Source organism: Pseudophryne corroboree, chromosome 2, assembly GCF_028390025.1.
Source record: "Pseudophryne corroboree isolate aPseCor3 chromosome 2, aPseCor3.hap2, whole genome shotgun sequence".
NCBI lineage: Eukaryota > Metazoa > Chordata > Amphibia > Anura > Myobatrachidae > Pseudophryne > Pseudophryne corroboree.
In genome coordinates this window covers 152,376,941-152,402,097 of record NC_086445.1, presented here as the reverse complement: position 1 = coordinate 152,402,097, position 25,157 = coordinate 152,376,941, and the positions used below count along the sequence as shown (strand labels likewise).

Sequence of the window (25,157 nt, the reverse complement as noted above, 5' to 3'; positions counted from 1 at the left end):
GATCTTCACAATGCGTATTTACCCAGTCCGGTTTCTTCATCACAGGTTCTAGCGTTTGCAAATCGCCACAACCATTAGCCATTTCATTTCTACCGTTGCTTATCGCTTCCGGTATTTACCAAAGTGATGTTGTGATGATAGCTTATCTCACATAAGAACTATGTATCAACAAAGTTCCTCTAGCTTGCGCTACTAAGGTATACTGCGGTAGCAGATCAAGTTCGAAAACAATCGCATCTAAGTCTGTCTAAACGATGTCAATTCCTAGGTAACATTATGAATACGGTAAATCAAATACTTTTACCTACTACACCAGCAAGAACAAAAGTACACGCACACTAGCGGTACATTGGTGTATTCACCTATTAAGAATAAAGATGTGTTTTCAATTTAGTTCGCCACCCTTCACTCGCGTTTCCCACAGAGGGACAAGGGTGCATATACTCTGGACGACAGTCACAGAGAGTCAGGATTTGTAGTTAAAATCAGCGCAAAGGTTCTAAAACACGACAGATTGCTGTCGATAAATGTCCTAGAACTCTGTGCATTTTACAATGCAATAAATGATTCGCTTTCAGTCTGACCAGGGATAGACTCTGGTTTCTCTTCAGAACGAATACATCTTTCGCCTTTTAGTAAAGATTTTCGTGGAGAGAAACAACCGTGAGTTTCATGTAATTTTGTTTTTTTTCATGCCTGGCTCACGCTGGCCTTAAGCAGTCAAACGAAGCAACGGCAGTTGCATACACAACAACCAGTGAGAACCAAGAAGCCGCATGGCAATGCGGCAGGTAACTCAAATCTTCAATGGCTCAGAACGCCATTATGTGAAAATGTCAAGAGATCAATCCGTGAGTGGACATCTGTTAGACAGATGATCTCACCCGTCAGCATTTGGATCTTCAAAACTGGACATTAAATCCAGAGGTGTTTCATATCTGAGTCCACGGAAGGAGGTTACCCTCAAGTATACATGATGGCATCTCGCCACAATTACAAAAGCTCAGTATGTGTACAAAACAGATCACAAGGGCAGTGGCGGTGAAGTCTCTCACATTCATGGGGTCATTCAGCATCGTGTATCTGGCTCCGCCATTTTCCGTTTCTCTCTCCGTTGCCAAAACGGATCAGAAGACAGTTCGTCACAGTCATACTGGTGGTATCTCATGGATTTCGTAGAAGTTTGCTTCTCGAATTTTCAAGGAATACTTGCACACGATCTTGGCCCGCTCATAATACGTCCAACCTGTTACATCAGGGAACGTTCTTTTACCCATACTTATCTATATACTTATTATCTATGTACCGCAGCTGCGGTTGACGGGGTGAGGGTTCAGACCGCCCTCTTAAAAAATAAAGCATTACAGTATCGGTTATACCAACCATGTTACGAAATAGTAAGCCGCTTAAGGCAGCTCATTATTAAAAAAAAAAAAAAAAAAAAATTTAGTGTGTTTACATAGGTTGTAAACCTCGGAAGTTTCCAACATCATACTTCAAGTTACCCGTATTCTGTTAAACGGGGTGGGATGGAAAACTATGTTCATCTGCACTAAGTGTGCAGGTATCTGTGTGGTAAACGTATTTTCAAAGACGTTTGCCTCGATTTGCGTCTGTAAACATCTTTCTACAAGGTGTCACCAAAGTTCAGACTCTATTTATCCCACCTACAGCGCCAGGCGATTTGAGGTTGGGTTCAGATTTATTACAGTTTTCATATTTTGGAACCCTTTCAACAAATGGGAATTAAGTTTCATATTTTTTGAACCCTTACAACAAATGAGAATTAAGTTTCTCACTTTGGAAAACATTTTTCTTCTAGCCTTGTCGTCGGCAAGGGTGCTTCGGCAAGGGTTTTGTTTTCATATTTGGGTGCCTTGTATTCCAAGCCACCGTATTTAAGTTTCTCATGACAAAGCAGATCTTCGGACGAAATCCGCTTTCGTATTCTTCACATCAATATACCAATAGTGGTTCCTGTGGGGACAGCACATTCTAGAATTCTGAATGTGGTACACGCATTACGCGTTTATATATGTACCGAACGTCTACAGTACGTGATATGAATACGTTGTTTGTTCTATATGATACTGCGAACTGGGGTTAGCCAGTTTCTCAGCAGACATTATCCAGTTGGATAATAATGACTACAAGTCAGGCTTACTTTAAGGCTAAGTTACAATCGCCTACGTCAGTAATAGTTCATCCCACAGGTTCTGTGGGAATGTCAGACCCAGCGGGTCGTGGAGCGTCTACGACGCGGCTACATAGCCTTCAGTGCACCACGTTTGTGCACGTTTACACGTTATGAATGGTGGCACCATCAGCATTTAGCTTTGGGCTGCCTACTGTTACAAGTATCAAACAGCTCTCCCGCCCACGAGGGAAGCTTTGGTACGTCCCAAGAGTACTCCAGTGACCCCTAGTGGATGATAAAGAAAATAGGATTTTGGTACTTACCAGGTAAATCCTTTTCTTTGAATCCATAGGGGGCACTGGACGCCCACCCAGAGCAGTTTTACCTGGGTTGTTTTAAGCTCAAGGGAGCTTAGTGAACAAATTTTACTTGGGTGGTATTAAGCTCAAAGGAGCTTATGGTAACACATTTTCACCGATTGGCTCAAATTATAAAGTTCTATCGGTTAAGGTGTCAACTGTTTAGTTGACAATAAGGTTACGGATCAACTTTGTGGTTGTCCGTTATGTTATAGGGATTCTCCATTGTCAACCTCTCTATATCCTGTTCGCTCAGTAAAAAACACTGGCAAAGTACACTGAGGTACTTGGGGATATGGAGGGGGGGGAGAGTCCTAAATTTGAATATTCAGTGCCTTTGTTCGGCTACGCCCGTCCATATCCCAAGAGTACTCCAGTGCCCCCTATGGATTCAAAGAAAAGGATTTACCTGGTAAGTACCAAAATCCTATTATCCCGCCTCCTGGCTCGGGCAAATCAGTTTTTTGTTTTGTGTGTTGGATATACTAGCAAGTCCTGCAGACGTTACCAGGCTGTGGCCGGAGCACAGGGAGAGGGTAAGGCATCTGTTCCGCTTATAGGGGGAACACGGACACAGCCGCACTGCTTTGGGAGGAGACTACCAAACAGTCACTGATGCGGCTGCCACCTAGAGTGCACCAGCGCTAGGTCTCAGGGATCATAGGCTCCAGGGGGGTAGTATGAAGCCATGATCCCTAGGGTTGATGTCAGCAGTGGGGAGTCAGGCACTCCCCTGGTCGCCCCTCCCCCTGGTTCATGACCACTTTCCTCCGAGTCTCCCGCCATGAACTCGGATAGACAGAGTATAGGAATAACTAAGTGCGCACCGGAGCCACTCTAAGAGGGTTCCCGCATCCCTCACCAAAGGTGCTCAAGAGAAATAAAAATTGAAAGGCGACTTATCCTGCGCTCCACAATATGTTCACCAATCAAGCAATTCTTGAGACTTTTAGGAACTCATCGATGTGCCATGAAACAGAGATAAAAAAAAATGTGCATATGGTGAAGTACAATTTTAATAAAGCACATATAGGACATAGAAAATGTTACATAGATTTAAAATAAGCAATCAGCAGCATATATAGAAAATAAGACTCCCAATTCATAAGATTCAGTGGATAATTACCAAATAAAACAGAGCTGTGGCCAAACAGTTCTAAGTCGGCATATGAGTTTTTAAATCCGTTTTTCAGTGGAAACGAAGGCTAGGGGATTTGCAAGAGGCAGTTCAGAAGTTGCTTCAGTCAGGAGTGATATTTCCAGTTTCTCCTGTTCAATGAGGACAAGGGCCCTTATTTATCAAGCCTTGGAGAGTGATAAATAGCGCGGTGATAAAGTACCAACCAATCATCTACTAACTTCCATGTCACAGGCTGTGTTTGAAAAATGACAGTTAGGAGCTGGTTGGCTGGTCATTTATCACAGTGCTATTTATCACTCTCCAAGGCTTGATAAATCTGGGCCAAGGTTTTTATTCCAACCTCTTTTTAGTCCAGAAGCCAAATGGGTCGTTCCGACCAATACTCCGTTTCAAAACGCAGAACAAGTACATTTTGGTGCCTCGGTTTTCATATGGAGACTTTTACGTTCCATTATTTGGGTCAGGGAGCCGGAGGATGTTATCGTATACCTGGATATCCAGGATGCTTACCTACATATTCTTTTCAGCGCTCTGTTCTGTTATCCTCCTGCATCATTTTCAGTTTCAGACCCTACCATTTGAACTGACCACAGCTCCCAGTGTATTCACCAAAATTATGGTGGTAATGGCATCTTATCTCCATTAGCAGGGAGTAAAGATTTTTCCATACCTCGATGAATTATTAATCCTGGCACAGTCTCAGGAATGGCTTCAGTGTCATCTGCAACAGACAATAGCCTGTTTAACAGAGATACGATTAGCTCATAAATTGGGCAAATTTGTCTCTGGTTCTGTCACGACGAATGACTAACTTGGGGGCTTTGTTAGAATGGGTATTAGAAGAGTCATTTTGTCTCTGAGCAACATATCCAAATTCATTGAAGGATTTAGGAGTTGCTACACAGTTAAACGGTATCTATCTACGCGGTAAAGCGTGGATGGGTTTGATGGTGTAGACATTCAACATGATGGAGTATATTCAGATACACTCGATACTTCTGCAATGTCTGATCCTTTCCAAGTGGAATGGTTTTCATCAGACAATAAAAGCGCAGATTACGGTCTTCCTCTGGAAGTTAGGAGGTCAATAATCCTGGTGGTTACAGACATCCTATCTAGACAAAGGGAGACTCCTTTGGATATCAGATTGGGAAACTCTGACAAGGGATGCCAGCCTGCAGGGCTGGTGAGCAGTGTCAGGAAGGAGTTGTTTCCAGGGTCACTGGACCAAGGAAGAAAGTGTCCTGCCATTAAATATATTGGAACTTCGAGCCATATATATGGCATTTATTCAGGCAAAGAACATCCTTCAGTTGAAACCAGTTCGAATCTGCTCGGAAATTGCAATGGCAGTAGCATACCTCAACCATCTGGGAGGAATTCGCAGACAAAACACAATGAAGAAGGTAAGTCACTCGTTAAGGTGGGCAGAACTTCATTATCCAGCATTGTCCGCAGTATTCATTCCGGGAGTCCTAAACTGGGAAGCGGATTTTCTCAGTAGACATGAACATTCATTCACGAATAGGTTTACACTCCAAGGTCTTACAAACAATGGTAGACAATGGGAGTTACCGGAGATAGATCTCATGGCGTCCCGTCAGAACAACAAAGTTTCCGCATACGGGTCAAGAACAAAGGATATCAGAGCGACATTTGTGGATGATCTGTCAACTTTTGTCTGGCTATTGTGTTTCCACCAATTGCCCTGTGATCCAGAGTGATGCAAAAGGTAAGACAAGGTAAGGGTGCTGTGATATTAACAGCTCCGGCTTGGTTCAGAAGACATTGGTACACAGATCTGCAGAGGATGTTGATGGATGCTCCATTCCTATTCCCTCAACGTCCAGATCTACTGTTTCTGGGTCCTCGTTACTGGATCGACTGTCTTTAATGACGTGGCTCTTGAGACTTCCATCCTGAAGACAAGCGGATTCTCACAAAAGGTAATTCTAACTATGCTCAGAGCAAGGAAACTTTCCTCAGCTCGCATTTATCGCCAAATATGGGATGCCTGTATTTTATGGTGCAGTGATCAAAAAACTTGATCCTAGGTTTTCAGAGTTTCCAGAGTTTTAGCATTCCTTCAAGCAAGAATGCATAAAGGTTTACGGGTGGCTTCCTTGAGAGTACAAGTGTCAGCATTGACTGTATAATTCCAGAAGAAAATTGCTAACCTACAGGATCTGCGCACTTTTTTTTCAGGGAATGCTGCGCATTCAACCTCTTTTTGTTCCTCCTACAGTGCCTTGGGATTTAAGTTTAGTCCTAAAGGCGCTTCAAGTTGCCCCATTTGAACCACTTAAGAGTGGATTTTAAATGGTTGATAGCTAAAGTTCTCTATCTACTGGCCATTGCTTCAGCTAGAAGAGTTTCCGATTTAGGTGCAATGTTATGTCGTCCTCCATTTCTGATTATTTTTTTTTATACAGATAGAGCAGTTCTCAGAAATAAATCTGGGTATCTTCCTAAGGTGGTGTCTAAATACCACCTTAACGAAGAAATTGTAGTCCAGGCCTTCCAGGGGCCGGACCTTTCTACGGGAGATGCATCATTGGACATAGTACGGGTCTTAAGGATCTACGTAGATTGTACCAGTGCCATCAGAAAGATAGATTCTCTTTGTTCTCTACGGATTTCACAAGAGAGGATGGCCTGCTGACAAGCAGACACTGGCGAGTTGGCTTTGGATAACTATTTCAGAAGCATATTCTCAAGCTGATCTCCCTGTTCCGACTAATGTCTCTGCTCATTCTACTCGTAAGGTAGGTCCATCATGGGCAGCACAACGTGGTGCTTCAGCAGAACAGATATGTAAGGCAGCCACATGGTCTTCCATTAACACATTCATTAGACATTATGCCTTTGATGCCTTTGCCTCTCAGGACGCTGAATTCGAGCGAATGATTATCCTGTCCAGTCAGGAGCGTCCCCACCACTAAATTGCTTTGGGACATCCCAATGTTATCCTGTGGATAACCTGTGGACCCTGCAGGAGAAATATACGTTATGGTAAGAACTTACTGTTGATAACGGTATTTCTCCTAAGTCCACTGGGATCCCACCCTGACGCACCTGATTTGAGGATCCTTTCACTCACTTACCTCTTCCTTCTTGTACAGAAGGGTGTGCATGTGTGTTCTTCTTGCCTGATTAAGGCTCTCTATGATGCTCCTGCCTTGAGCATTGGAAAAACTGATGTTCACGAGCCAGGAGGCGGAATATATGGTTGGGCCCGTTGCATGCTGGGAGGCCGAAAGCTTTGACCGGTTGGTGCAAATCCGCTGTCGCGTCATCATATCTCAATGTTATCCTGTGGACTTAGGAGAAATACTGTTATCAATGGTAAGTTCTTACCATAACGTATATTTTTGTTTTTCGACTTAATCACTTACTATCCACATGGACTATAATTGGGAATAGTAACTTTGCCTGAAGCGAGACCGCAAGGAGACACGTTTCCACTAAGTGGCTTACATGTGGTTATACCTACAAATTGACAAAAAAAACAAAAACCCGCAAACTAAAAAATTTGGTTGACCATTCCCATGTTTACCTTTTGACTGTGTTGGCCTTTTTGTATCTTTTGCGTGTCTACTTTTTTCATGTCGCCATTTTGACCCAGTTGACCTGCATGTCGACCATGTGGGGTTGACCTGTCGACCCATTCGTACACACACCTTGATACTGTACATCCTGCCCTAAAGTGTCATGTTATGTCCTTAAATGGGATTACTGACATGAAGTACAGTATGTTCTCTACCCTTCTTCACAACCACAACGATGAGCTGCTGAAACTAGGACAATTAATTTGGGGTTGGCATTGCTATTAGTAGTTTTGCTTTCGCTGTAAGCTGAAATGTTAATGGTCCTGCAAGTAAGAAATATCTGTTATGGGTAAATTAGATTAAACATGCCCTTTAAGAGCAGGGTGTTTCATGTATGGACGGCATTATGAGGCTCTCTGCGTAAGCACTTTTGGTTGGGGGAGAGAGGTATCAAGCCTTCTAAAGAGGGAAGAAGTTGCTCATAGCAACTAATCAGCTTCTACCTATAATTTTATAGAATGCACTCAATAAATGCTAGCTAGAAACGTGTTTGGTCGCTGTGGACAACTTCTCATCTTGCCCACTTCTCCATGTTTTAAAAGGCTTGAGTTTTCATCCCTTTACTACATGTTCATATAGCAAGTTGTTTATTATAGGACCGTGTAATATAATGGTAAAGAACAAAGTGTTGCATGCTGTGTTGAGTGTGAAGAGTAGTAAAGGCTGCAACTGCACATGTTGACCATAACATGGTCAGGTTGCCAGACACAGCTGTGTAAATATTGCCATAGAGTAATCGTGCAAGGAGATATGTTTTTTTGTTCACTACTTATATGTTCATTTGTCCATTCTGCAGATTTTTGGAGAACGGTTTGCAGTCAAATTGTACTTTTTGGGGGGAATGTTGTCAGTCATGAGGCATTTCCTCATCTACATGAACATCACCCATTGTATTTTTGATTTCTCTTCCTAGGGGGAGATGTATCATTCTTTCAAAAGAAGTTGCCCATAGCAACCAATCAGATACTAAAGATAGTTAAAAGCTGAATATTCGCTATGGGCAACTTTTCCACTCTTTCTCTTTAGAAGATTTGATACATCCCCCCAGTGTTTTCCACCACTCCTTGGGAGATAGTGATAATAAACTTGTCTGTCTGTTATTACCCAGTTTTTCTTGATCATTGTTGTGTCCGGAGACCCTCTGGCCACATGGTTAATGGCGGCTGTGGCTCTGAAGGGGTTAACCCTCAGTGCCTGGGGCCATTTTAAGGAGCAATTGGCAATAGGCATCATGCACTGTAAATTACTAAATATATGTTTAATGATGTGTTTCTCCGGCTGGGTTCACAGGTTATCCACAGGATAACAATGGGATATGATGAAGCGATAGCGGATTGGCACCAAACGATCACAAGCTTTCAGTCCTCCCAGGATGCAACGGGCCCGTCCATATATCCCCGCCCACTGGCTCAGGCAAATCAGTTTTTTGTTTGGTGCTGCAGGAGCCGGACCATGGTCACAGGGCTGCGTTTTTTGGCAGCCCTAAGCTTTCTTATTTTATTTTTATAGTCTTACTATGTTTCTCTAACGTCCTAGAGGATGCTGGGACTCCGTAAGGACCATGGGGATAGACTGGTTCCGCAGGAGACATGGGCACTTTAAGAAAGACTTTGACTCTGGGTGTGCACTGGCTCCTCCCTCTATGCCCCTCCTCCAGAGCTCAGTTTGATACTGTGCCCAGTGGAGACTGGGTGCATTTCAGGAGCTCTCCTGAGTTTCCTGTAAGAAAGCATTTTTGTTAGGTTTTTTTATTTTCAGGCAGCCTGCTGGCAACAGACTCCCTGCATCGAGGGACTGAGGAGAGAGAAACAGACCCACTTCTCTGAGTTCAGGGCTCTGTTTCTTAGGCTACTGGACACCATTAGCTCCAGAGGGATCGGTACACAAGTCTCACCCTCCCCGTCCCAGAGCCGCGCCGCCGTCCTCCTCGCAGAGCCGGAAGAAAGAAGCCGGGTGAGTATGTGAGGAAAAGACCCATCTGAGGCGGCAGAAGACACTTGGATCTTCACTGAGGTAACGCACAGCACTGCAGCTGTGCGCCATTGCTCCCCTTCACCTCACACACTCCGGTCACTGTACGGGTGCAGGGCGCAGGGGGGGGGCGGGCGCCCTGGGCAGCAATATAAACCTCTCTTATGGCACAGATGTGTATATATATATATATATATATATATATTGAAAAAATTGAGCGGGACAGAAGCCCGCCGCCGAGGGGGCGGGGCTTCTCCCTCAGCACTCACCAGCGCCATTTTTCTCCACAGCACCGCTGAGAGGAAGCTCCCCGGACTCTCCCCTGCTTGACACACGGTGACATAGGGTTTTAAAGTAGAGGGGGTCACATAATTGGCGTAGATACATAAAACAGCGCTGCTGGGTAAACATTAATTTACTGTGTTATTCCTGGGTCATATAGCGCTGGGGTGTGTGCTGGCATACTCTCTCTCTGTCTCTCCAAAGGGCCTGGTGGGGAACCTGTCTTCAGAAAAGAGCTTCCCTGTGTATGTAATGTGTCGGTACGTGTGTGTCGACATGTCTGAGGTTGAGGGCTCACCTAAGGAGGAGGGGGAGTTTATGAATGTTAGGTCTCCGTCGGCGGTGCCGACGCCGGACTGGATGGATATGTGAAATGTTTTAAGTGCAAATGTTAATTTATTGCACAAAAGGCTAGACAAAGCCGAAGCTGGGGCACAGTCGGGGAGTCAACCCGTGCCTGTCCCTATGTCGCCGGGACCTTCGGGGTCTCAGAAGCGCCCACTATCCCAAATAGTTGACACAGATACCGACACGGATTCAGACTCCAGTGTCGATTACGATGATACAAAATTACAGCCAAAGATGGCTAAAGGTATTCGACATATGATTATCGAAATAAAAGATGTGTTGCATATCACTGAGGAACCCCCTGTCCCTGACACGAGGGTACACATGTATAAAGGAAAGAAACCTGAGGTCTCCTTTCCCTCCTCACATGAGCTGAACGAAGTATGTGAAAAAGCGTGGGAAACTCCAGACAAAAAACTGCAGATTCCCAAAAGGATCCTAACAGCGTATCCTTTCCCGTTGCAGGACAGGTTACGGTGGGAATCCTCCTCTAGGGTGGACAAGGCCTTGACGCGCTTATCAAAAAAGATAGCGCTTCCATCCCAAGATACGGCTACCCTCAAGGATCCTGCTGACCGCAAGCAGGAGGTTACCCTGAAGTCCATTTACACACATTCTGGTACGTTACTCAGAAAGGCTATTGCGTCGGCCTGGGTTTGTAGTGCTGTAGCAGCATGGACAGATTCCTTATCAACTGATATTGAGACTCTTGATAAGGATACCATTTTATTGACCCTAGGGCATATTAAAGATGCGGTCTTGTATATGAGGGATGCTCAAAGAGACATTAGTTTACTGGGTTCCAGGATAAACGCTATGTCTATTTCTGCTAGGCGTGTCTTATGGACCCGACAGTGGACTGGTGATGCCGACTCCAAGAGACATATGGAGTTGTTGCCTTACAAGGGTGCGGAATTGATTGGAGAGGGACTCTCGGACCTCGTCTCCACGTCTACGGCAGGTAAATCAATTTTTTTGCCATATATTCCCTCACAATCTAAGAAAGCGCCTCATTATCAAATGCAGTCCTCTCGTTCCAATAAAAGCAAGAGAACACGTGATTCATCCTTTCTTGCCAGAGGTAAGGGCAGAGGGAAAAAGCTGCATAACACAGCTAGTTCCCAGGAACAGAAGTCCTCCCCGGCCTCTGCAAAATCCACCGCATGACGCTGGGGCTCCCCTGAGGGAGTCAGCTCCTGTGGGGGCACGTCTTCGACTGTTCAGCCACGTTTGGGTCCATTCACAGGTGGATCCATGGGCAATAGAAATAGTTTCCCAGGGTTACAAGCTGGAATTCGAAGAAGTGCCTCCACCGGTTTTTCAAATCGGCCCTACCGAAATAACTCCTGGAAAGGGAGATAGTATTACATGCGATTCACAAATTGTGTCTTCAACAAGTGGTGGTAGAGGTTCCCCTGCTTCAAAGAGGGCAGGGGTACTACTCAACTCTGTTTGTGGTTCCGAAACCAGACGGTGCGGTCAGACCCATTTTAAATTTAAAATCCCTGAACCTTTACTTAAAACGGTTCAAGTTCAAGATGGAATCGCTCAGGGCGGTCATCGCCAGCCTAGAAGGGGGATATTTTTTTTGTATCTCTGGACATAAAGGTTGCATACCTGCATGTCCCCATATATCCTCCTCATCAGGCGTACCTGAGATTTGCGGTACAGGATTGTCATTACCAATTTCAGACGTTGCCGTTTGGGCTTTCCACGGCCCCGAGAATTTTCACCAAGGCAATGGCGGAAATGATGGTGCTCCTGCGCAAGCAGGGTGTCACAATTATCCCGTACTTGGACGATCTCCTCATAAAAGCGAGATCACGGGAGAAGTTGCTGAACAGCGTATCACTTTCACTGAATGTGTTACAGCGACACGGCTGGATTCTCAATATTCCAAAGTCGCAGCTGAATCCTACAACTCGTCTGCCCTTCTTGGGCATGATTCTGGACACAGACCAGAAGAGGGTTTTTCTTCCGACAGAAAAAGCGCAGGAACTCATGACTCTAGTCATGAACCTGTTGAAACCAAAACAAGTGTCAGTACATCATTGCACTTAAGTTCTGGGAAAGATGGTGGCAACATACGAAGCCATTCCATACGGCCGATTCCATGCAAGGACCTTCCAATGGGACCTATTGGACAAATGGTCCGGGTCGCATCTGCAATTGCATCAGCGGATCACCCTGTCCCCCAGGGCCAGAGTATCTCTCCTGTGGTGGCTAAACAGTGCTCACCTTCTAGAGGGCCGCAGGTTCGGCATTCAGGACTGGATCCTGGTGACCACGGACGCGAGCCTCCGAGGTTGGGGAGCAGGCACACAGAGAAGAAATTTCCAAGGACTTTGGTCAAGTCAAGAGACTTGTCTTCACATCAACATCCTGGAACTAAGGGCCATATAAAACGCCCTACGTCAAGCGGAGATCTTGCTTCGCAATCGACCAGTTCTGATCCAGTCAGACAACATCACCGCAGTAGATCATGTAAACCGCCAAGGCGGCACAAGGAGCAGAGTGGCAATGGCAGAAGCCACCAGAATTCTACGCTGGGTGGAGAATCATGTAAGCGCTCTGTCAGCAGTGTTCATTCCGGGAGTGGACAACTGGGAAGCAGACTTCCTCAGCAGACACGATCTGCATCCGGGAGAGTGGGGACTTCATCAGGAAGTCTTCGCGCAGATTGCAAGTCGGTGGGGACTACCCCAAATAGACATGATGGCATCCCGTCTCAACAAAAAGCTACAAAGGTATTGCGCCAGGTTAAGAGATCCTCAGGCGGTAGCTGTGGACGCCCTAGTGACACTGTGGGTGTTCCAGTCGGTATATGTGTTTCCTCCTCTTCCTCTCATACCCAAGGTGTTGAGGATAATAAGAAAAAGAGGAGTGAGAACAATTCTCATTGTTCTAGATTGGCCACAAAGGACCTGGTATCCGGATCTGCAAGAAATGCTCACAGAAGATCCGTGGCCTCTTCCTCTAAGGCAGGACCTGTTACAACAAGGTCCCTGTCTGTTCCAAGACTTACCGCGGCTGCGTTTGACGGCATGGCGGTTGAACGCCGGATCCTAGCGGAAAAAGGTATTCCGGATGAGGTCATTCCTACGCTAATAAAGGCTAGGAAGGACGTGACGTCTAAACATTATCACCGAATATGGCGAAAATGTTTCTTGGTGTGAGGCCAGGAATGCTCCTACGGAAGAATTCCATCTAGGCCGTTTTCTTCACTTCCTACAAACTGGAGTGAATTTGGGCCTAAAATTAGGCTCCATTAAAGTTCAGATTTCGGCCTTATCCATTTTCTTTCAAAAGGAATTGGCCTCTTTACCTGAAGTACAGACTTTTGTGAAGGGAGTACTGCATATTCAGCTTCCTTTTGTACCTCCGGTGGTGCCTTGGGACCTTAACGTGGTGTTAAGTTTCCTTAAGTCACATTGGTTTGAACCACTTAAAACAGTGGAGTTGAAATATCTCACTTGGAAGGTGGTCATGTTGTTAGCCTTGGCTTCAGCTAGGCGAGTTTCGGAATTGGCGGCTTTATCACATAAAAACCCCTATCTGGTTTTCCATATGGATAGAGCGGAGTTGCAGACCCGTCCTCAATTCCTACCTAAGGTGGTCTCATCCTTTCGTATGAACCAACCTATTGTCGTGCCTGTGGCTACACGTGACTTGGAGGATTCCGAGTCCCTTGATGTGGTCAGGGCTTTGAAAATTTACGTGGCCAGAACGGCTAGGATCAGAAAAACAGAAGCACTGTTTGTCCTGTATGCAGCCAACAAGGTTGGCGGCCCTGATTCAAAGCAGACTATTGCTCGCTGGATCTGTAACACGATTCAGCAGGCGCATTCTACGGCAGGATTGCCGTTACCGAAATCGGTTAAGGCCCATTCCACTAGGAAGGTGGGCTCGTCTTGGGCGGCTGCCCGAGGGGTCTCTGCACTACAGCTGTGCCGAGCTGCTACTTGGTCGGGGTCAAACACCTTTGCAAAGTTCTATAAGTTTGATACCCTGGCTGAGGAGGACCTCCTATTTGCTCAATCGGTGCTGCAGAGTCATCCGCACTCTCCCGCCCGTTTGGGAGCTTTGGTATAATCCCCATGGTCCTTACGGAGTCCCAGCATCCTCTAGGACGTTCGAGAAAATAGGATTTTAAACCTACCGGTAAATCTTTTTCTCGTAGTCCGTAGAGGATGCTGGGCGCCCGTGCCAAGTGCGGACTACTTCTACAAGACTTGTATATAGTTATTGCTTACATAAGGGTTATGTTCTAGTTTCATCGGTTTTGGGCCGATGATATGTTGTTCTTCATACTGTTAACTAGATAGTATATCACAAGTTATACGGTGTGGCTGGTATGAATCTTGCCCTTGGATTACAAAAATCCTTTCCTTGTACTGTCCGTCTCCTCTGGGCACAGTTTCTCTAACTGAGGTCTGGAGGAGGGGCATAGAGGGAGGAGCCTGTGCACACCCAGAGTCAAAGTCTTTCTTAAAGTGCCCATGTCTCCTGCGGAGCCCGTCTATCCCCATGGTCCTTACGGAGTCCCAGCATCCTCTACGGACTACGAGAAAAAGATTTACCAGTAGGTTTAAAATCTTATTTTCTCTTTCATCCACTAGGGGACACTGGAGCATACTGATACATTAGGGGTGTGAAGCTTGCAACCGGAGGTGTGGCACAATCTAAAATTAGCTTTGTCTGCACAGCCGGCTCCTCCCCCTTCACATCCCTCCTCCCTCAGTTTAAAAAATTGTGCCTAGGAGGTACAAGCACAGAAGGGAGCTCCTGCTCCTTGACGATAGATCTATTTATTTATTTATTTTTATTTCATTTATACTGGCCCAATCCCTCCTAACTAAATGGAGGGTGCAGGCTTTCAAAGACAAAATGCCCGATCCCACCTAATGAAAGGGGGTGCAGGCTTTACAAAAGAAAGGCTGCGTCCCCCTAATAAAAGGGGGACTAAGTTAAACATTGAGAGACAAGGATTCCTGCTAAAGGGGTCTGCATCTCTCTGAAGACGCCAACTGTGAGTACAGTTTGTTGTTGGCCAACAAGTAGCATAAGGGGCTAAAAATATTATTAAACTTTCCCAGCATAGAGGCCAGCGGTCACATAGTGTGGGGCGTCTCCTGTCAGCAGGCGCCACTACGGGGCTTAGAGAAGATCAGTCCCGGAGCGCGCTGACCTGCGGTCACGCTGTGTGGAGCGGGCCGGTATCCCTTAGTCAGCAGGCGCCGTTACGGGACTGAAGGAGAGCAGTCCTGGCGCGAGCGGGCTAGCGGTAACGCAGTGTGGGCGCCCCCTGTCAGCAGGCGCCACTACGGGACTTAGAGGAGATCAGTCCCGGAGCGCGCTGACCTGCGGTCACGCTGTGTGGAGCGGGCCAGTATCCTTTAGTCAGGCGCCGTTACGGGACTGAAGAGAGAAGTCCTGGCGCGCGCCGGCCAGTGGTAACGCAGTGTGAGGGCCTGTATCCCCTGTCAGCAGGCACCGCTACGGGACCTGGAGGAGAGCGGTCCCGGAGCGCGGCGGCCAGAGTGAGTGCCGCACGGCGGGGGTGATTCCTTCGGTCGTGTGCGGGGGCGGACAGCGGGGAGAGTGCACAGTGCGCTCTGTCACACTTCCTTTTGGACAGCGGCGCAGAGTTAGTGTTTAGAAACTGTCTCAGGGAATTAGGTGTATAGATTTTTTTAAAGGCGGCCATCTTTTTATTTCCAGTCAGGCGCCAAATATACGGGGCATGGATGAGCCCTCCCCCTCCTTAAAAGAAAGGGAAAAACGAAGGATTTTTGTGTAGTTACAACTCCCTCTGCTGGCGAAACTAGATATCAACTCCCTCTTCTGGTGAAATTTATATAAATCCTATGAGGATCTAACCTGAAAAATGAGTCTTATTATCTATATTTTCAAAGGATTTCTATTGCAAAGATCCTGACGAAAATACGAGGAAGCAAGTGGATACCAACTCTACCATTGTAACTGACCTACAGTTGGGTGTGTGAGGGTTGCAAGTCGGCTGGTTTAAAAATGTATTTAGTTAATGTTTCTTTCTTCTTTCTTTCTTTCTTTCTTTCTTTCTTTCTTTCTTTCTTTCTTTCTTTCTTTCTTTCTTTCTTGTTCTCTTCCATTTAAGAGAAGCAAAAGTTACGAGCCGGACAATCCGATACCCTTGCTTCCGTCTTCTATCACAGTCTTTCTCTTCCTAGTTTAAAGGGTGAAATCGCTGCGACACAGTCTGGTACCAGTGGCAAACGCAGGATTTGCATGGGGGGGTTTCCAGAACTGGGCGGAGCCAATCACAGGGGTGGGGACTGAGGTGACCCAGTATATGCTGGGTCCATAAAACTAGTGTGTGTGTGTGTGTGTGTGTGTGTATGTATGTATATATATATATATATATATATCTATATACATATATCTACACACATATATATATATATATATATATATATATATATATATATATATATATATATATATATACATACACACATACATATACACATATACATAGCATATTAAACATGCATACATATATATATATATATATGTACACACACATACAGTACACATATATATACACATGTATATATATATATATCATATGTGTGTGTGTTTATATGTATGTATGTATATACAGTGGTTAAAGTGGGCCGGAACGGGACGGAACTGCGTTCCGTCACCTCTAATTGCAGGCGGAACCAGTTCCGCCTCCGCCCGGCCACAGCATCATGTCCCTGTTCCATTATAAAGGTGGCAGCGGCCGCCAGCCAATCACGGCTCGCGGACCGGCTGCAGCACCAATTAGAAGTAGATGAGGCTTTTTCAAAATCTGGCGTGAGCCAATCACGGCTCGCAGACCGCCAGCCAATGAAAAGCTGCCAAGTGGCAGCTTCTCATTAGCTGACGGTCCAGGAGCCGTGAATGGCGCTCAGCCGGCGCCAGGTTCAAAGTGCCCTCACTCCCCCCCTCTGCCGCAGCCACAGCCGCCGGAGTGTGACTGAGCCGCGGGCTGTAACGCCCGATCCCCCCCGCCCCCCCGCAAATAGACTGTGCAGCTGCCTCCACTAACTGAGGAGAGGACGGAGGCAGGCTGGCTGAATGTACGGGGAGCAACAGTAGCTGCAGAGAAAGTTGCAGCTCCTCCCAGGCAGACCTCCCATGTGACAGAGCTGGCCGGCCGGGTGAGGCAGGACGGAAATGTTTGCAGTGAACTGTACTGCAGTTGAGCACAGGTATTTGTTTTAAGTGTAGGGGGGGGCGGGGGGCTTAGTTGGCCGGGTGAGGAACCCACTGCCCTGGTGTTTGGAAGGAAGAGGGGGGGGGGGTGCTATGTGTTTATAAGCTACGTGTGTATCATGTGCTGTGTGCATGTATCCTATGTGTGTATCATGTGCTGTGTGCATGTATCCTATGTGTGTATCATGTGCTGTGTGCATGTATCCTATGTGTGTATCATGTACTGTGTGCATGTATCCTATGTGTGTATCATGTGCTGTGTTCATGTATCCTATGTGTGTATCATGTGCTGTGTTCATGTATCCTATGTGTGTATCATGTGCTGTGTTCATGTATCCTATGTGTGTATCATGTGCTGTGTGCATGTATCCTATGTGTGTATCATGTGCTGTGTTCATGTATCCTGTATGTGTATCATGTGTCTGTGTGTATGTATCCTGTGTGTGTATCATGTGCTGTGTGCATGTATCCTGTGTGTGTATCATGTGCTGTGTATGTATCCTATGTGTGTATCATGTGCCGTGTGTATGTATCCTGTGTGTGTGTATGTGCTGTGTGTGTGTGTATGCTATGTGTGTATGTGTATATGCTGTGTGTATGTATGCTCTGTGTGTATATGTATGCATGCTCTGTGTGTATGCATGCATGTATGCTCCGTGTGTGTGTCTGCAGTGTGTATGTTTGATCCGAGTAGTTATGTATTGTATATATGTTTTTGAAAGTACGCCATGAATGTATGTATGCTGTGTGTAAGTATGTATGTATATGTACAGAAGTGTATGTGTGTGTGTGTGTGTGTATGTGTATGTGTGTATATATATATATATATATATATATATATATATATATATATATATCACAACATATGTACATGCATACGTGAACGGAACCCCCCCCCCCCCCCCCAAGAAAATCCTGCGTTTGCCCCTGCCTGGGCGTCTGGTAGGAGAGTCAACTCTCCCTCCTCATGAAGACCTCCAGGTAACTGCTGCCACAATTCACAGCTCTGGGTGCCCAGTCTTTCTGCTGCTGATATTCTCTCTCTCTCTCCATGTCCCTCTCTCTCTCTCCATGTCACTCTATTTTGCCATGTCTCCTCTTCATCTCTCTCTTTTGCCATGTCTCTCTCTCTCTCTTGCAATGTCTCTATCTCCATGTCTCTCTCACCCTCTCTTGCCATGTCACTCTTTTTGTCTGTTTTTGCACTTTCAAGACTCTGAGTGTGTGTGTGTGTGTGTGTGTGTATGTGTGTGTGTGTATATATATATATATATATATATATATATATATATATATATATATATAACCCCCTCATAAAATCCTGCGTTTGCCCCTGGAAGGGGCTCTACCTGTCGTACTGTGTAAAAGGGGACGCTGTCTGCCGTACTGTGTAAAAGGGGGGACTCTGAAAATTGTGGGCATTGTGTGTAAAGGGCACTAGTATGTGGGGCGGGCAATGTGAATAAGATTGTGCTACTGTGAAGCATTATTTTGAATTGGTGGTACTTTTGTGTGGCCACGCCCCTTCCTTGTGAGGCCACACCCTTTCTGTGGCATTGCAGGTGAGGTGAGTTCCCCCACCTCTCCAAGACCACTTTAAGCCCTGTGTATATATGTATGCACATGGATATATATGTACTATAATTAAAATAAAGTAAACTTTTATTGCACTTACAAGTGCCACCAGGAAGACAGCAGGCTGCAGAGGACGCTAGACAGTCATTAATAATACTCATGCAAATTTTTTTATTTTTTTTTAGTGGAGGGGGGTTTCTGGGTACTCCGAAACCCCCCCTGGGTGCGCCACTGGGTACGGGGTTTAGTCAACACACCAAAGACGGGTTGGCAGCTCCGGGGTGTGCGATTCCTGCTTAAACATGGACGCTCCACCTGGGAGCAGTGCTCCGTCTAGGTCATGAGAAGACAACCTTGCAGATAGAATCTCCAAGGTGATGACAGAATAACGCAAGCAGCAATCGGAATGGGCTGCGGGATTCTCAAAAAAGATGGAAGAATTTCTCATCAAGTTGACAGCGCCCGCACAAAAAGAAACAAATGTGCGCAAGGCAGTTAAAAGACCTCTTCCTATTATGCGGAAAGAGGAGGAGGGTCTTCTCATTGATACAGAAGGTGAGTTAATTAAATCTCACTTGGACGCCGATTTTCCGAAAGAGGACACGGCAATCTCTGGTTTGGATTCCTTAATTGACGCAGTGAAAGAGATCCTAAACTTTCAGGTAGAAGACGTTACGGATCCAGAGGATTTCGAGTTATTCGACTTTCAAAGACCGCTTTCAGCAGGATTTCCCATTCCTAAATCTCTCCAATCTCAAATGGAGGAGGTTTAAGGAAGAACCCTGATAAACGTTTTCAATTTCCGAAGCGGTTTAAGTAACTTTACCCTTACGCCTAAGGGTGTAATGAATACGTGGGAGACTCCATCAGTAGTGGATGATTACCTAGGAAGGTGTCAAAGAAGACAATCTTACCAATTCCTAATGTAACGACTTTAAAGGATGCTTCAGATCATAAGGTTGACACAGCTTTAAAGTCGATTTTTATAACAGGCGAGTGCAGCATAGAGACCTACGGTCGTCTGTGTTTGGGTAAACAAGGCTATGGGAGCATGGTCTGGAACATAGCTTGGAAGTGATTCCCAACTGGCGGATGACATTCGGGAATCGGCTTCATACCTGGTCAAGCCTCTAAGGATAGTAGCACAAGGAGCCTCTGACGCCAAGAAGGCGGTAGAATCCATCCCCTTTTGGGGGTGAGATACCTTTCGGTCCACAGTTGGACAAGTGGATTTCACATGCTACAAGGGAAGTCCACATTTCTGCCTACTCCTTATACGAGAACCATTCCACAGGTTGAGAGTGGTTATTCGGGACCAGCGATTAATAAATTTAGATCGCAGTCCTTTCCAGCGGGGGCAGAGGTAGAGACCACTCATAGGCATAAAACAGAAAACAGGCTACACCTGCTGACAAAACCGTGGCAGGACGACCTACCAACTCACCTGGGGTCCCCCCTGGGTGAGCGCACGTCTGAAAGGTTTTTGGGACATCTAGGCCAAAACCTCACCTGAACTTTGGATAACCAACCTTATCTCCCAGGGGTACAAACTGGATTTTCAATAGAGGCCTGACTATCAGTTTTTTTACAACGGGACTGCCTCGGGCTCTCAAAAAGCAAAAGCTTTACTGACCGCAATTCCAGATTTGCTACGGTCAGGGGTCATTACTCCAGTTCCCGTCTCTCAGAGAGGAACGGGTTTTCTATTCCGATCTTTTTGTCGTGCCGAAAGCCAGACAGAACGGTCAGACCGATACTCAATTTAATGGTTTTAAACCAGTTTCTAAGGGTCTACGAATTCAGAATGGAATCATTCCAGTCGGTCATTGCAGGCTTAGAACAAGGCCAGTTCATGGTATCCATGGACATAAAGGAGGCATATCTGCATATCCCAATCTGGACACCAGGCTTACTTAGGGTTCACACTGGTGACGGATCACTACCAATTCAGGGTGTTGCCGTTCGGTCTATCGGCCCCAAGAATCTTTACGAAAATCAGGGCAGTCATGATTATAGCTTTATCTAGACCAGGCATTCCCAACCGCGGTCCTCAAGGCACACCAACAGTGCAGGTTTTAGTGATATCCAGGCTTCGGCACAGATGGTTAAATCAAAATAACTGAGGTACTAATTGTCACCTGTGTTCAAGCCTGGATATCACTAAAACCAGGACTGTTGGTGTGCCTTGAGGACCGCGGTTGAGAAACACTGATCTAGACGATCTAAGGATTAAGGCATCGTCTCAGGAACTGCTCATCAAAGAGGTTCAGACGTTGCATCATTTTCTCATTCAACATGGGTGGATTGTGATGTTACAGAAATCCGACCTCATGCCAACTCCGTGGATTCAATTCTTCGGTTTCATCTTGGCCACGGTACCATTGAGAGTATTCTTACCAGAGCATAAGGTCCAGGTCCTACAAAGCTTAGTTGCTCAGGTACTGGGACACAAACGGTTTCTCTACACCTCTGTGTGCAACTTCTCGGGAAGAGGGCGTTGTTCGAAGCTATCCAATACGACAGACTTCATTCCCGACCTTTCCAGATGAACCACATTGCTCAGGGAGCAGGTTCAAACTGGCGGTTACATCAGAGAATCCGACTCCCACCGCGCATACGAACCTCCTTAATTTGCTGATCGCTGCAAGAGATTCGGCATTAGGGATTGGAGGATCCTGACAACGGATACCAGTCTCTGAGCTTGGGGTGCTGTCTTAGACGAACACCAGTTTCAGGGCAGATGGACGTTACTGGAGAGAGACCTACCAGTAAACATTCTCAAGTTTAGAGCGGTTTATAATACGCTTCTCTTAGCCGAAGACCTAGTCATGGGTCAACACCTACAGATACAGTCTGACATTGTCACAACGACGGCTTACATAGACCGTCAAGGAGGAACAAGGAGCAGGATGGCGTTGCAGGAAGCCACAAGGATTTTGTTGTGGCCAGAAAGGCGAAACGTCATCCTTTCGCCAGTGTTCTTTACAGATGTGGAAGACTGGGGAGCAGATTATCTCAGTCATCCAGGACATGCATCCGGGAGAATGGTACCTACATCCACGGATTTTTGACATGGAGGTGAGGAGATGGGGTCTTCCTCAAGTCGACCTAATGGCGTCTTGGCAAGACCGTCAGCTGACCAGATATATGTCCAGGACTCTTCCTTGGTGTTACAGCAGGGTTTAAATTTTTCCACTTTTCCCCCTCATACCCACTGAAAGGGTTGAAACGAGAGCGAGCGGGGAAGATTCTAATCGCACCAGATTGGGCCCGCAGGAGTTGGTTCTCAGACCTGCGAGGTTTACTAGCGGAAGGTCCTTAGCAGTTACCTCAGGGAGAGGGCCTGTTATCTCAGGGACCATTCCATCACCCAGACCTGAACAGGCTGCGTTTAACGTCGTGGCTATGGAGACCCGGATCTTAAGGTACAGAGGGATACCGAGAACGGCCATTCCTACAATGATTGCCACTAGGAGGCAGATCACAGCTATGCACTTCTACAGGATTTGGAAGAGGTACATGGACTGGCGTCAGGAACATGGGTGGAATTCGACGAAGTTCCACTTATCCAGACTTCTACTCTTCCTTCAGACCGGTCTAGAGTAGGGCTGAGGCTGGGTTCTCTGAAGGTTCAAATTTCGACTCTCTCCATCCTATTTCATCGACGGTTAGCAACCTTGCCAGGGGGTCAAATCCTTTTTACAGGGGGTTCTGAGGATACGGCCCTCTTTTCATCCTCCTACTGCACCGTGGAACTTGCATTTGGTGTTGAATTTTTTTGAATTCACCAACTTTTGAAACGTTAGCAAGAACAGACATGAATTATCTCTTTTGGAAGGTCGCGTTATTGCTTGCCTTAGCTTCGGCCAGGCGAGTTTCTGAATTGGGAGCCTTAACGTGTAATGTTTCGGGGTTTTCAGGTAAACCGACCAATTGTAGCCCCATCTTTCCAGAGTCTCGCAGATGGGGATGTGTAATTGGATGTTGGCCGAGCTTTACGGGTATACATACAAGTTATGTTGTCCTTCGGAAAGTCAGACCATTTGTTGTTCTGTATGATGGGCCTAAGAGTGTTTGGCCAGCTTTTAAGCAGTCTTTGTCTAGTCTTTGTCTAGATGGATTAGAATTGCCATTCGGCAGGCGGATATTTCCTGTGACAAACAGGTTCTGGTTCGGAAGGGTGCTCATACCATCCGGTCAGTAGGTACCTCATGGGTGGTTGCCAGAGGTGCTTCCACTCTTCAATTTGCGGAGCGGCGACGTGGTCCTCAGCCCACACGGTCGTGAAATTTTACACCTTTGATACCTTTTGCGTCTGGAGATTCTAAGTTCGGACGTTAGGTTTTGCAGGCCACCGACAGCACTCCCTCCCTGGGGGATAACTTTGGGACGTCCCCTAATGTATCAGTATGCTCCAGTGTCCCCTAGTGGATGAAAGAGAAAAGAGGATTTTGGTACTTACCGATAAATCCATTTCTCTGAATCCTCTAGGGGACACTGGACGCCCGCCTCGGTGCTGTCAACCTGCTGTGTTCGAAGTTCTTGTTAAAACAGTTCGTGCAAACAGCGTTAGTTACTCGATTAAGAGTTCTTGGATGCTGTTTGATAAATTGTACGGATCGATTCCTCGCCATGTGCTATAGTATCATATCCTTAGAGAATTCAGCAGAGCCGTTGTTAAAAACTAAGGCACCTGTGTTTAAACGCCCCAAAACAGGATAGCGTTTCCAGGATCAGATCAGCTGACGGAAATCATGGAAGAAGCTTGGGCTACACCCAATAAAAAATACAATATTCCCAGAAAATGGGATTCCAATTATCCTTTTCCAACTGGGGACTGTTTAAAAAGGGAAGTGCCTCCTAAAGTAAATACGCATGTCATTCGATTAGTGCAAAAATCTATATTGCCTTTGCCTTCTAGGGAGCAAGAATCCCATATAGCTCACATGAAACAGGCTGCAATAATATTGGAAGAAGCGGCAATAGATATGGGTACTATTGCTTCTAAAGCATCAGCCTTAACAGTAGCTGCTCGCAGAGCAGTTTGGTTGCGTACATGGAAAGCTGATTCAGAATCAAAAAAGGTTCTGGAATCTTTGCCTTTTGCTGGGAATATTCTGTTTGGTAAGGAATTGACAGATATTCTGGAATCAGAAGCAGAATCCAAGAAGGTCCGGTTTCCTGCCACATATAACCCCAGGCCTAAGGGTCCGGTTTTTCGGCCATTTCGGTCGCAAGGAAAAGCAAATGAAAAAAGTGATCGTAAGCAGCCCCAATACAATAAGTTTGGTAAGGCAAAGAAGCATTGGGCCACCTAGTAAGCAGATAATTGTCTTTGCCAGCCATTATTCATCTGCTGATGCAAATGTAAGAAAAAAACATAACTGTTCTTCCTATGTAAAATCTGCTCGCAGGCTCAAACATAAACATCGTGTCCAACATAAAAGGTTATGGTGCAGAACTGAGAGGGGATCTGGGTGGTCACCATGCTGACGCCAGGATCCCACCCGCTCACCAGCCTGACAGTCTGCATGCCAACTGCCAGGGACTATTCCCACTTGTGGGTGTCCACGACACACATAGAGTGGGAAAAGAAACTGTGGCGAGCCACCGAGCCCACAAAGGGGCTATGTTGCGCTCGCCCCCCTGCTGTCCTTTTACTGCCGGGATCTTGGGGTCGGTATGCTGACCGCCGGGATCCCCAGCACCGGTCTCCCAGCCCCAACCCACTGAGAGAGACCGTATTATTACATAATAGAAAAGCTGATATTTTGTATGGATGTGACCTTCCTCATCTACCCTCCGTATGTAATGAGTTGCAGCACACAGGGCGCATGAGGGCGATAGCTTCCATGGCCAAGCTACTATTTCCCCTGTATAATGTCCTCCAACATCTTGCCTCAATATGCCACATATACCGCATTCAGATCGCAAATGCCGGATCCCACCCGGTAAAAGAAACGTGTCCTTAAAGGGTGGGATCCGGCATTTGCTCCCCTCTGCTGGCTTTCCGACCCAGCAATATACCGGGTCGGTTGCCATAGCAGCGGGGGGGGGGGGGGCGCAGCAGGGGCCGGGGGTGGAGGCGGCTCTGGGAGATGAGCTCATCTCCTGCGCCGCCTCTCCCTATGCTGTGAATGGGAACCGTGTCGCATCGACGCGGCTCCCATTCACACTGCACCTGACCCGGTATTCAACCCGGGTATAATCCTTCTTTTATACCGGGTTGAATTACCGGGTCAGGCGACCCGCTAATTCGCCGAAAGTGCTTTCACATCGCACACTGACCCGTGTCGACACGGCAATATGCTGCGTCGATACCGGGTTATTTGTGCGATGTGAAAGGGGTAATAGTAGGAGATGCCTGGCGTGAGTGAGCCGGCAGATCCCGGGTAGCTCTGCTAACATTGTGAACCTTTTTATGCCAAAGATGTGCCTTATTTGCATTGCTATGTGAATAGGACACAGAAACAGCTTATACTGATTCAGATGAT

At 46.4% G+C, this 25,157-nt stretch overlaps 1 protein-coding gene and 1 pseudogene across 1 annotated transcript in view; both read left to right on the top strand.

Annotated features, from left to right (window-relative positions):
* ALG5 (ALG5 dolichyl-phosphate beta-glucosyltransferase) overlaps nucleotides 1-25,157 on the top strand; it is a 137,894-nt gene that overhangs the window by 95,360 nt on the left and 17,377 nt on the right. The window lies entirely within an intron of this gene.
* Nucleotides 592-713, top strand: LOC135054152 (U5 spliceosomal RNA; annotated as a pseudogene).